Genomic DNA, 12708 nt, shown 5'->3' with positions numbered 1-12708 from the left:
TTTCTTTATATCTAGATTCTTGGCTTAATGCATACTTCTAATATTTTTCTCAATAATCTTACAGATAATGACTATTCAAAGTTTTGTTTATCCATTCCATTAATTTTCATTCATATGGTGTCATTTACACAGTTTGATGTTTTTATTATCTAACAATTACACTATGTCTATGTCTTATTTTTCCCTGAGAATATCAGCTCCAAGGGCTGGAACTATGTCCTTCAAGTTATAGGATGTGAACTTCACAGCTATATGTTTATCAACCCTCACCAGCCACACAGCACACACAGATAATGCTGCCCTTAAGGGAATTAAGGGTACTCATATTTTTAAAAAAATTAATAAAAATGAACAACAATTTATTGGAGGGATAGAGTTCTAGAGGCTTGAGTCAGAGCCAGGTGTAAAATAGGGCTTCTCCCATGCTCAGTGGCTGTCACTGATATCACGATGCCACACGTGTGGTTGGGATCTGAGTGGCTGGAGCAGGAGCCCTGAGGGGTTGGATTTTTCCCTGATGTGATGGCAGTCTAGGCCTTGGTTTGGGGCATGGCTGGGTCCTGAGGGCTTGGAGCTATACTTCTGTGGTGGTTTCTCATTTTCCCCAGCGTGCATGGCTTGGTTGGAGGCTGGATCAAGGCCAGAGGGTTTGGTGCCACACTACGGAGTTGGCTTCACTCTCTCCCAACTGTGCACAAGGATGAGTGTTCAGGTGCTGGCATTCTCCTCCCTGGAGAGAGGTGTGCTCCCTCCTGAGTGTGTACGCTGATGCACATGCTTGCAATGGCTGCCTCCACCCTGCTCAGAGGCAGGGCCAGGGTCAGAGCTGGCTCTGTTCCCTCCAAGTTTGCATACTGTCTTTATCAACAGATGCATCTGCCATCGTGCAGAGCAGTGCCAGAACAAGAGGGGCTGGAGCAGCAGCTGGGTGCAAGCTGGGGGCAGGCTGGGGCGGCCCTGGCAGGCAGGTCAGAGCCCCAGGCAATTTTCAATCTACTGCCTCCACACTGTGATCAGGAGTAAGCAAGTGCGCGTGTGTGTGCTCTTCAAGAGTGGGGTCTTGGTTTTTTACAGCGCTCTGTTAAGCCTCAAACCAGCTAAGGGATCTTGTCATCCTGATGTTGGGCCCCAAGGCTGCAGAGTCTAATGAATGACTTGAACCCCCTCACTCCCCTAGACAATCTCCAAGCCTGTGTGCTCCCCCTCCTCTTTGGCATCTCTCACTAGTGGTACATGTCCTGACATATCCCTTCTTCTTCCCTTCTAGCAGACTCTGTGAATCTTTCTTTATAGCCTCAGTTGTAGAGAAATATCCTGCTAGTCTCTAGGCCAGTTTCAGCAAGAGCATCTCTATATGTCCTTGCAGGTTTGCTGTGTTCTTGAGAGGAGGTGAGCCTAGTGTTCGTCGACTCTGCCATGTTGATTTCTGTCAGATTTTTTCTTAACTATGAGTTGTCCTCAATTTTCCAGCATGTGCATATCAAACAAAAGTAAATTAAGATGTAATCATTCATAGCTTTACTCTCTCCAGTAAGAATGGAGCGCTCTTTTACAATCCTTGCCTTCCTACTGGCTCATCAATAAATAAAGTTGCATGTACACACTTGATTCTGTTCTGAGCTACGTGGTCAGAACACTCTACTAATAATATTATCAAAGAAGCCTGACCACGTAATGAATCCTTTATTGTCAATAGCATGGAGTTACTCCAATATTGTCAGCCTCCCCTTCCTGTCTGATGGAGTAATAAATTGTACAGATGTTGTAAGGACATATTATTGTCATTTTAATTTTATTTGTTTAATCTTAATGAAACCTCCAAAGTCCTCAAAAAAACTTTGGAGGAAACAAAATCATGAATCTATTTGTTTCAAGATACAGAAACATCTGTAAATTTCCACTAAATTTCCATACACTGGGGACTCTGAAAAATTTTGTTGCCAAATAGTCGTTATCTCACTTCAGAAAACAAAGCAATGAAGACACTGTAAGTGTTTTTATGAGAGAATTCTCGGCACATCTCTTTCATTCTGTATCTATTGCCAGTGGGTTCAAGTTTAATTGAAAAATAATTTGTGCTAACATAAGATGAGGTACCAACAGAAATTCATCTAGATGACAAAAACCAGAAACAAGCAAGCAAAAAGCCAAACATATTTTACTAATTGTGTGTATCTGAAGTAAAAAAAAAAAACGGAAGAAAACTGAATCTGGGCACAAGGCTCCATCTTTATAGAGGCAAGAAGGGATGAAAGGAAGAAAAAGGAGTGGATTGGAGTGGTGAGAAGCTGAGAGCCAGTAACTCAAAAAATGTCAGCAGGCCTGTAATGGAACAGAGCATGAACGCAAGGAATGGTTGGAATTAAAGGAAATGCAGGGAATCCAAGGGCAGAGAGAAGGAAGGATGGGCTTTGCACTTTGTACAAAACACAGGAAATTTTATATACCAATATCAACAATGCTTTTAAAAAACAAACAACTGTTTTTTGTACATGTGTAACTTTTTATTTATATTTTGCCTAAAGGACTTGCACTCCATGCTGCTTGCATATGAGAATCAACTGGGAAGGTTTTAAAGAACATTAATGCCCGGTTTCCAGTGCTACAGAGGTTTGCATTGAGGTAATGCTACATCAGAATAAAGTAAAATAAAAAGTCCAGATAAAATAAATCCTTACATTTTAAAATCATCCTTTTTTTTTCCTTTTAGGAAAAAAAGATTTAGGAAAGTGTCTCAGTTACCTCAGTTACCTCATAAGTTTTAAAGAACATAAAAAAATAGAGCAATCCAAAAGGGAGAGATTGATAATTTCACTAATACATAAGTATTTTTAAAGCTTTTTATAAATGATAATACAAATTAATAAAATAGCTCCTAATAGAATGTCTGAATAAAGTATGTACCTATTTGCATACACATATAGATACATATGAAATTTAAAAACTCATTAAAAGTATATTATGTAAAGGGCTTATTACTATTTAAAAGTTCAAACATAAAACAAGGGAAAAATTTTAAAACATACAAATGTTCCAGCCTATAAACCCAATGTTTAAAATACACACACACACATGCTTGTACATATAATGTGAGAAAGCAAAACCAAAATGGCTTCAGTGTTGAGTTTCAGGTCTTGCTCTTGTGGTTTTTTTTTTTTCTTCCCCTTGACTATTCTATTTATTCTCTGTTTTCTGGACTATTCTCTACTCTCTAGATTGTTATAATGGCTCTGGGTTCAATCTGTTTTTGGAAAACTGTGGACATTTGAACACGTGAGCAGTCCCAGATGAAGTGTAGCTGTTCCATTTTGGCTCCATCCAGCCACAGTTACATCACCATGTGGTTGGGTAAACCCAGATTCTGCCTTGACACAGCGGATTCTCATACCCATGAATTTGAGCCCCTGCTCTGCCAAGTGGGCAGTAAATTTTTATGTAGAAGACAGCCTGAAAGGAAGTGTGTTCCACTAGATGGAATTAAACACTATAATGACAGGAACATGAATTATGTTCATAACGTAGTAACTTACTTTCTGTTCAACTTTGAAAAAGTAATTTAACTTATGTGTTTCAGCTCCCATTAAATTGATGGTAATAATCTTTCTTTGTTAACAAAGTGCTTTGAAATCACTGTGTGACAAGTAATATATTACCAGAAAGTATTCTTATTTCACTCTGCATTGTAACCTCTCAGGAAAAGGATCTATGCATCATTGTGAATATTTCAGTGTACAACGTTGAGGGGAAAAATGAGGAAATGATTGAGAATGATACAGAAAAGACTGCAATGCTCTTCTGTAAGTCAGTGTTCTGAACTCACCTTGAATATCGAATTGACTAATAGTACGTTTACATCGACGGGATGACAAATGTAAGGAAGTTTCAGAGAAAGTACTCTGGCGCCCTATTTGTGAAGGAGGCAGGGAAAAATAGAAGGTGATGGAACTTACTACACAGAAATAGGACTATATTTCAAAATAGGCAATAGAACTGGAGGAAGCACAGATGAGTGACAAGAAAGAAGGCTTATTTCTATTATACGAGGACTTGAGTTTTGATGGAGGGACTTCCGGTATCAATAAATAGGGTATCATTTTACCAAGTTAGTTCCCAGTCTATGGAACACGCTGTTCAACAGGTGGCAGAGAGAGGAAATAAAAATTTTACAGAAAGGTTAAAACATAGGTTGTATACAGATTTGTTTATATACATATTTGAGTTGTTAGTGATACAAACTTCTCCCTTTTGGAGACATCTCTTTACAACTGTACACTCTTCTCTGTTCATCAGAAGATGAAAATAAAATTATCTCAAAACAAATTCAAAACCAGTCCAAAGAGTTTTGTATGAACACTATACAGACAAAAGTTTTCCAGGATCATCAGACATTAAGACTGCTCAGGTTATGGGGTAGACAGCTGTCTATCCAGTTGGACTTCTGTCATACAAATGGTGTCCCAATAAAAGAATCTTTAAAAAGTTCGTACTATTACTTCTCTGACTGAGTGGCTAAGTCACTATATTACTTAGAAAAGATGAGCACGCACTTAATGCATTTGCAGAAACTAGTTTTTCTGTTTTCAGGCAGTGTGTCTGGTGGAAAAGGATGAAAAGACGCAGAAAGGGATTTAGGAAGATGCTGGTAGGTGAGTGAAATTTTGTGGGAGAAAGAGAGAGAGAGAACAGACAATTCAGATTGTGTGAGGGCATGGGAGTTGCAAAAAGAAAATTGTCAGCCCATTTCTGGCTTTGAAAGGCAAATGAAAATGATTCAAGTCAATGTGATTGTATTCCATTGCCTTCCGACATAATGGTTGTTAAAAAGAAATAGCAGCCTTGCTTCATGACTATTTAATTTGCGATCCGTTACTCGTTCTCTCCAAGAACTTAAAAACTTAGCTGAAGTCACAAGCAAATGAAGAGTTAAAACTAACGAAAGAGTTCAAGAGAATATAAGAGATTTTCACACGTCAATCCATAATTAATGACAAATGAACAGTGCAAGGTGCATGTGCTCTGACTTCGTTATTTGGTGGCAAAGATCAGGGCTGGCTTCAGGGACGTGACTTTCCTTTTGGCTTTTCTAAGAAAGTCAGCAACCACAGCAGCTAAAAATAAAAGAAGAATAAACAGAGGAAATGTATTTTAAATTAATATTCAAAGGATTTTGAAATATTCAAGTCGAGCTACTGTGAGCATCAGTAATTACACCAAAAAATGAGTAAATGTTATAATTATAACTGCAGTAAAAATTATCCAGCAGTTTCAGGGAGAGACTCTGCCCAGCATTTTGATCAGCAGTTACAGGGCTTTGCTTAAGGATGAACGCAACCTGAAGGGAACATAAATTCAGTCTGTTCACATTGTGGATGTTCCAGTGGCTGAGTCACAAGACCATACAAGTAGTTAGCTTCAGGAATGCCGGCCCCTACTGTTTACATCGAATGTAATCATCTTATACTAATATATTTCCTGGATGACACCATGGGGAGAAAAACTGCTCTCTACAGTTCTCTAAATTTCTCAGTTCAAACCAGTTAGCTAAGGAGGCTGGGGTTAGAATCACGGGTCTTCATTTATTAGCCCCAATGCAATTCTAAGACCACGTTAATTACATTGCGCATATTACATTCTAGGGTTTTAATTCAGGTGCAGAATAAATTCAGGTGTGATTGGTAGAAAGAGCACAACTTCCTGTTGCTGTGCCTCTGTGTACTTCCGCTGTCTGCAGTTTGACCCCACCCGAATCTGAAAGCCCACCCCAAACTCTAGACCCAACCCTGATCTCAAGCACACCTAGGCTGGCTACCTGTAGTATCTGCCTATTCTCTGCCACCCCCACCCCCCCAATCCTGTGTCTTATGGCTTTTTAGAAAGATGGTATGGGACGTGGTTTCCTATCATGGTTTCCTACCAAGTTAAGTTAAATTCTTCAGCACTGTATTCTAGGTTCCCCCCAATTTGACCTGCAAATACCTATTGATATACAGGCAGAGGGCCTCAAATCTTACTAATGGCCTTGATTTACTACTTCCACATCCTCACTCCCTCCAACCAATACGGTCAACTCTCAATGGCCTCCTCACACTCTCCGCCTCAGTGATCGCTTCCCTGGTAACTGCACACCTGACCCATCCGTGCAGTCTTCTGAAAGGCTGCCGGCATCTGTAAATGCAACATCATTTTCTAATTTATACCTGTTTCTCAACTAATTTGTTGAATTTCATCCTGTCCGCCCAGCTCAGATTTTATGTTCTTTGGAAAAAGCTGTTTCTTAAGTATATTCGCTGTCCCTTCACTACCTACCAGCCTGCAATGTGTATGACGTCAAATACATATTTATTGAGTGAATAAATGGGGAAATGAGCAATTGAAATATTGAGTCTCAGGACAGCAAAGGACTCCGAGACTCTTGGAAATTTAAATGTCTTATAATCAACATTGATGGATTGAGAAAATTTGCTTTTTTATATTTTACAATTGTTAGGCTGATTTAATGCAGCGTAACTGTAAAATTCACTTATTTTTGCCGGGATTTTAATGGAGCTTATAATCTAATCTAAGGAGAAGGAAAATAAACAAGTAAACACTCAAATAAACAAGATGATTTATCCTTAATTTTCGCTACATATATATTATACATGTTATGTATCACCAGTTTATTGATGATTCTAAATTATGCAGTAGGATATAAATATGAATCTTTCCCCCAACCACTGCTTTCCACGCTGCTCTGCTAAATCTCCCTTTTCTGTCCTTTAGTGACACATTGGGCAGAAACCATAACTTTCCAGTTGATCTCGCTATAAAAACTCAAGCCATTTTAAAACTTTAATCTGAAATTCAATTCACATTTTGCTTCCTTTCCTCTGTCTCCGGGTCAATCTTAAGCTGGGGATCTGGTTTCAAAGAGTAGAGGAGATGAACGTATGGGATGGCTCTGAGAGCCCTCAGTCTGTTCTGTAGGTGAGGACTTTCCAACAAGGAGGCAGTGCCTTTAGATGGGGTTGAATCCTGAATACTTTTCCAAATATGCGCTTGCCTTGGTGGAAACGTCGCATTCTTGCACAGTAAAGAAGCCACTCCTTCACTGGGCCCTTCCATTACTTTCCAGCTCTTCCTTCTATTCAGTTAGGCATGGGGGCAGGGCTCAAGTCCATTGCCTAGGCAACGGGGTCACAAAGTAAATGGAATGGCCATCACCTTGTAGGCAGAGTGGCTTGGAGTCTCGTTGCATTCCAGGAGAGAAGGGGGTGAATCAGGTAAGTCCCTTCCGCTTTGAACATGGCACTCTTCTTAACACCAGACACCGTCATGACTTCCTCTCATTCAGACCTGCCCTCTCTCTACTGTTTTACCTCTTCTCTCAGTCTCATCCAGTCATTGCATGCAGGGAAAAACAAACAAAATCTTGCCATGCAAGCATGTGTATAATATTTCCATCTTGCATGCTACAGTCTTTTCAAGCTGGAATGCCCCTGGTCTTCTTGACAATCCTTTTTTTTTTTTTTTCTTTCCTCCGAGCTTTGAGCTCTAGTTCTCAATGCTTAAGCACCAGGAATTGTCCAAGTTATAACATCTGTTTTTCTTTCTCTGTCTTCTTTCCCTGTGAAGTTAGCAAAGTTTAAATTCCTTTTCAGTGTTTTTATTTGCATGATTATCACCTTGGTAACAATAATCCAAGACAAAAATGATGCCAATAGATGCAGACAAGGGGTAGAGACTGATTCAAGACCATGACAGCATGAAGATACCTATAGAAGAATCTTCAGACGTACCCCCCCACCAGCATCTCCCTAGCCCGCTGGAGACATGGCTCTGCAAAAGGCAGCCTGATTGGGAGTAAGAATCCTGTTGGGTCTTTAGAGAAACGTTCCATTTTCTTGGACACTTGTAGCTTTGGAGGTGGAAACTGTTCAACATCCTACCTGGTGTCATGTCCAAGTAACTGATGAGATGAGTCATCACAATGAGCTGAGTGTGTTGAAATTCTGTCCCAGCCACGTTGCCCGGCTTTCATCCAACCACTGTTTGTGGGCTGCCTCAGGTAATCTCCTGTACCTGGACGAGTTGCTTGCAGTCAGACTCATGATTGGTTGAGCAAATACATTGTTCCTGGCACATGAGAAAAACAACGATGAACTTTTCAGTCGTGGCAATAGCCAACGTTAAAATGCAATTTCAGGGCTCAGCTAAATTCAGCCCAAGAAGGGATGACTTCTTTTTCTGTTGGTTAAAGGTAAAACCAAGCAATGATGCTGGTTCGTTTCCCTGACGCTTCCTATTTTTCTTCTGGATCTTGTTTTTATGAGAACATTTTTGAGAAAAGGGACATAGTTTCTACGAATGAAGGAGTAAAATGAAATGTGAGCTGCATGTATGTTAGTTACATGTCAGAATTATCCAAGGTGTAAAAGTTGTTTCCCTCAACTGCCTGAGCAATTAAAGTAAAAGCAAGTGTGTTTGCCTAACGTACAAGATAATAGCAATTTTCTAGACCAGCATGAAGTATTTTGCATTTGGGGAAGCTTTAAATAATTTTAGCAACTAAAGTTAAAGGTGACATCAAAAAAAAAAAAAACAATGAAAGGAGACAGTCAAATGAACAATTAATTTGCCATGTTCATTTGAAAATATCTGAATGAATGAATGAAGTACATCCAAGCAGTATTTGCACGGGACAGTGTGGGGAGGAGGTTTTCAATACTCAGCACACATTGAAAAGTATTTTTTATTTAACAAGCACCCATATCATTCTACGCATCTGCTATGCTTGCTTTGAGATCAGGATTTATAAACATTAACTCATCCGATCTTTGTATCAGTCACGTGAGTTAGGTTTTATTATTATTATCTCTATTTTACAAAATAGGAAACTGAGGCAATGAGCAGTAAATAGTTGCTAAGGTTTACACAATGAGGGCAGTACGGAGGCTGGACTTGAACACAGATGGGCTAGCCGAGAGGTGCAGCCTCCGAGTTGCTACACTAGGTTACCCGGAGAGAAGCCCCTGAGCCGGTCTGACACTGCTTCCTGCCAGAGTGTGTGGTGAGCTCGTGGGCTCTGATGCCACTTTCCAATCCTGCTTCTGCGCCAGTCACCAGCACCAGTTCAGTCCACACATTGACATCTCTTGCCTAACTACTGCTCTCGACTTTGAATCTGACTCCCCACCTCCAACCTTACCTCTGACCCAAGGAGCATCCTTTTTAACCTGAAAATTTGATTCTTAAATTTCTCTTTCTCTGATAAGACTTTTGTGATCAATTCTCTCTTGCTTTAATTTGACAAGACATCCAGTTTGTCCGGTCTCACCCAACTTTTTTTTTTTTAAACATTCTTTATTGATTTATAATCATTTTACAATGTTGTGTCAAATTCCAGTGTTCAGCACAATTTTTCAGTCATTCATGGACATATACACACTCATTGTCACATTTTTTTTTCTGTGAGTTATCATAACATTTTGTGTATATTTCCCTGTGCTATACAGTGTAATCTTGTTTATCTATTCTACAATTTTGAAATCCCAGTCTATCCCTTCCCACCCTCCACCCCGCTGGTAACCACAAATCTGTATTCTCTGTCTGTGAGTCTATTTCTGTCCTATATTCATGCTTTGTTTTTGTTTGTTTGTTTGTTTTTGTTTTTGTTTTTTAGATTCCACATATGAGCGATCTCATATGGTATTTTTCTTTCTCTTTCTGGCTTACTTCACTTAGAATGACTTCTCCAGGAGCATCCATGTTGCTGCAAATGGCATTATGTTGTCGGTTTTTATGGTTGAGTAGTATTCCATTGTATAAATATACCACCTCTTCTTTATCCAGTCACCTGTTGATGGACATTTAGGCTGTTTCCATGTTTTGGCTATTGTAAATAGTGCTGCTATGAACATTGGGATGCAGGTGTCATCCTGAAGTAGATTTCCTTCTGGATACAAGCCCAGGAGTGGATTCCTGGGTCCTATGGTAAGTCTATTCCTAATCTTTTGAGGAATCTCCACACTGTTTTCCATAGTGGCTGCACCAAACTGCATTCCCACCAGCAGTGTAGGAGGGTTCCCCTTTCTCCACAGCCTCTCCAGCATTTGTCATTTGTGGATTTTTGAATGACGGCCATTGTGACTGGTGTGAGGTGATACCTCATTGTAGTTTTGATTTGCATTTCTCTGATAATTAGTGATATTGAGCATTTTTTCATGTGCTTTTTGATCATTTGTATGTCTTCCTTGGAGAATTGCTTGTTTAGGTCTTTTGCCCATTTTTGGATTGGGTTGTTTATTTTTTCCTTATTGAGTCGTATGAGCTGCTTATATATTCTGGAGATCAAGCCTTTGTCGGTTTCACTTGCAAAAATTGTCTCCCATTCCGTAGGTTTTCTTCTTGTTTTACTTCTGGTTTCCTTTGCTGTGCAGAAGCTTGTAAGTTTCACTAGGTCCCATTTGTTTATTCTTGCTTTTATTTCTTCTAGGAGAACATTTTTGAAATGTATGTCAGATAATGTTTTGCCTATATTTTCCTCTAGGAGGTTTATTGTAACTTGTTATGTTTAAGTCTTTAATCCATTTTGAGTTGATTTTTGTATATGGTGTAAGGGAGTGTTCTAGCTTCATTGTTTTACATGCTGCTGTCCAGTTTTCCCAACACCATTTGCTGAAGAGACTGTCTTTATTCCATTGTATATTCTTGCCTCCTTTGTCGAAGATGAGTTGACCAAAAGTTTGTGGGTTCATTTCTGGGCTCTCTATTCTGTTCCATTGGTCTATATGTTTGTTTTGGTACCAATACCATGCTGTCTTGATGACTGTAGCTCTATAGTATTGTCTGAAGTCTGGGAGAGTTATTCCTCCAGACTCTTTCTTTCTCTTCAGTAATGCTTTGGCAATTCTAGGTCTTTGATGGTTCCATATACATTTTATTATGATTTGTTCTAGTTCTGTGAAATATGTCCTGGGTAATTTGATAGGGATTGCATTAAATCTGTAGATTGCCTTGGACAGTGTGATCACTTTAACAATATTGATTCTTCCAATCCAAGAGCATGGAATATCTTTCCATTTTTTAAAGTCTTCTTTAATTTCCTTCATCAATGGTTTATAGTTTTTTGTGTATAATTCTTTCACCTCCTTGGTTAGATTTATTCCCAGATATTTTATTACTTTGGGTGTTATTTTAAAGGGGATTGTTTCTTTACTTTCTTTTTCTGTTGAATATTATGAAAAACTATATGGAACCAAACTGGATAACCTAGAGGAGATGGACAAGTTTCTGGAAACATACTGTCCACCAAAACTGAATCAAGAAGAAACTAAATACTTTAACAATCCGATCACTAGAAAGGAAATAGAAATAGCAATTAAAAATCTCCCTACAAATAAAAGTCCAGGACCAGATGGCTTCACCGGGGAATTCTACCAAACATACAAAGAAGAACTCATACCAGTCCTTCTCAAACTCTTCCAGACGATTGAAAAGGAGGGAATACTCCCAAACTCATTCTATGAAGCCACCATCACCCTGATACCAAAACCAGGCAAAGACACTACAAAAAAAGAGAATTATAGGTCAATATCACTGGTGAACATAGATGCCAAAATCCTCACCAAAATTTTAGCAAATAGAATCCAACAACACATAAAAAAGATTATACATCATGACCAAGTGGGGTTCATCCCAGGGACACAAGGCTGGTTCAACATAGGCAAATCAATCAATGTAATACATCACATCAACAAGAGAAAGGACAAAAACCACATGATCATCTCAATCGATGCAGAAAAAGCATTTGATAAAATTCAACATCCATTTATGATAAAAACTCTCACCAAAGTGGGTATAGAGGGAACATATCTCAACATAATAAAAGCTATATATGACAAACCTACAGCCAGCATAGTACTCAATGGTGAAAAACTCAAAAGCTTACCACTAAAATCTGGGACAAGACAAGGATGCCCACTATCACCACTCCTATTCAACATAGTCCTGGAAGTCCTAGCCACAGCAGTCAGGCAAGAGAAAGAAATAAAAGGGATCCAGATTGGAAAAGAAGAGGTAAAAGTGTCATTATATGCTGATGACATGTTACTATATATAGAAAACCCTAAAAGGTCCACACAAAAGCTACTAGAGCTGATTGAAGAATTCAGCAAGGTAGCAGGTTACAAAATTAACGTTCAAAAATCAGTTGCATTTCTTTACACTAACGATAAATCACCCAACTTTTTAATTCTTTCCTAGCAGGGCTTGTAATGATAAGACTTTAAATATTAATTTGGTTATTTGATTTTCTCTCCGGGACTCAAGGTATCAGGAAGTTCCACTGGACCCAACATATCAAGAAGACAGACTGTGTGTATTTGTTCAAAACTATGTCAGCAATGTTAAAACACAGAGTGCTTGACACAGAGGATTAACACATGATAAATATTCATTTAATAAATAAATAAACATAGAGGAATCAGTGGTTTGGTTATATATTGGGAAAAAATGGATTCGCCATTAAAATGACTGTGGCTTACAGAATCAGGTCAAGTTCTATCTTGATTGTACATATGAATCCAAGTATGTTGTATAACTTAGAAGACCATAAATAAATAAATAAATAAATAAATAAATAATGCATATTTACCTAAAACAAGAGCTACTAGGAAATAGCCAAGATGGTTTAGTGAAGGGCACATTGCACCAGAAAAATTTAATTTC

The 12708-nt window shown here is 38.8% G+C and overlaps 2 long non-coding RNA genes across 2 annotated transcripts; one reads left to right on the top strand and one right to left on the bottom strand.

Moving 5' to 3' along the window:
• Window positions 1-4835: 4835 nt before the first annotated feature.
• Window positions 4836-7118, bottom strand: LOC140688872 (uncharacterized). The gene is made up of 2 exons (XR_012063715.1): window positions 7043-7118; window positions 4836-5108 (listed from the first exon to the last, which is right to left on the bottom strand). It is a non-coding gene; the product is annotated as an uncharacterized lncRNA (long non-coding RNA).
• Window positions 7119-7466: 348 nt separating this feature from the next.
• Window positions 7467-12466, top strand: LOC140688984 (uncharacterized). Its single transcript, XR_012063822.1, has 2 exons — window positions 7467-8047; window positions 12310-12466. It is a non-coding gene; the product is annotated as an uncharacterized lncRNA (long non-coding RNA).
• Window positions 12467-12708: the final 242 nt, after the last annotated feature.

The sequence above is a fragment of the Vicugna pacos genome, chromosome 24 (assembly GCF_048564905.1).
Source record: "Vicugna pacos chromosome 24, VicPac4, whole genome shotgun sequence".
NCBI lineage: Eukaryota > Metazoa > Chordata > Mammalia > Artiodactyla > Camelidae > Vicugna > Vicugna pacos.
This window is presented reverse-complemented; position numbering and strand designations above follow the sequence as displayed.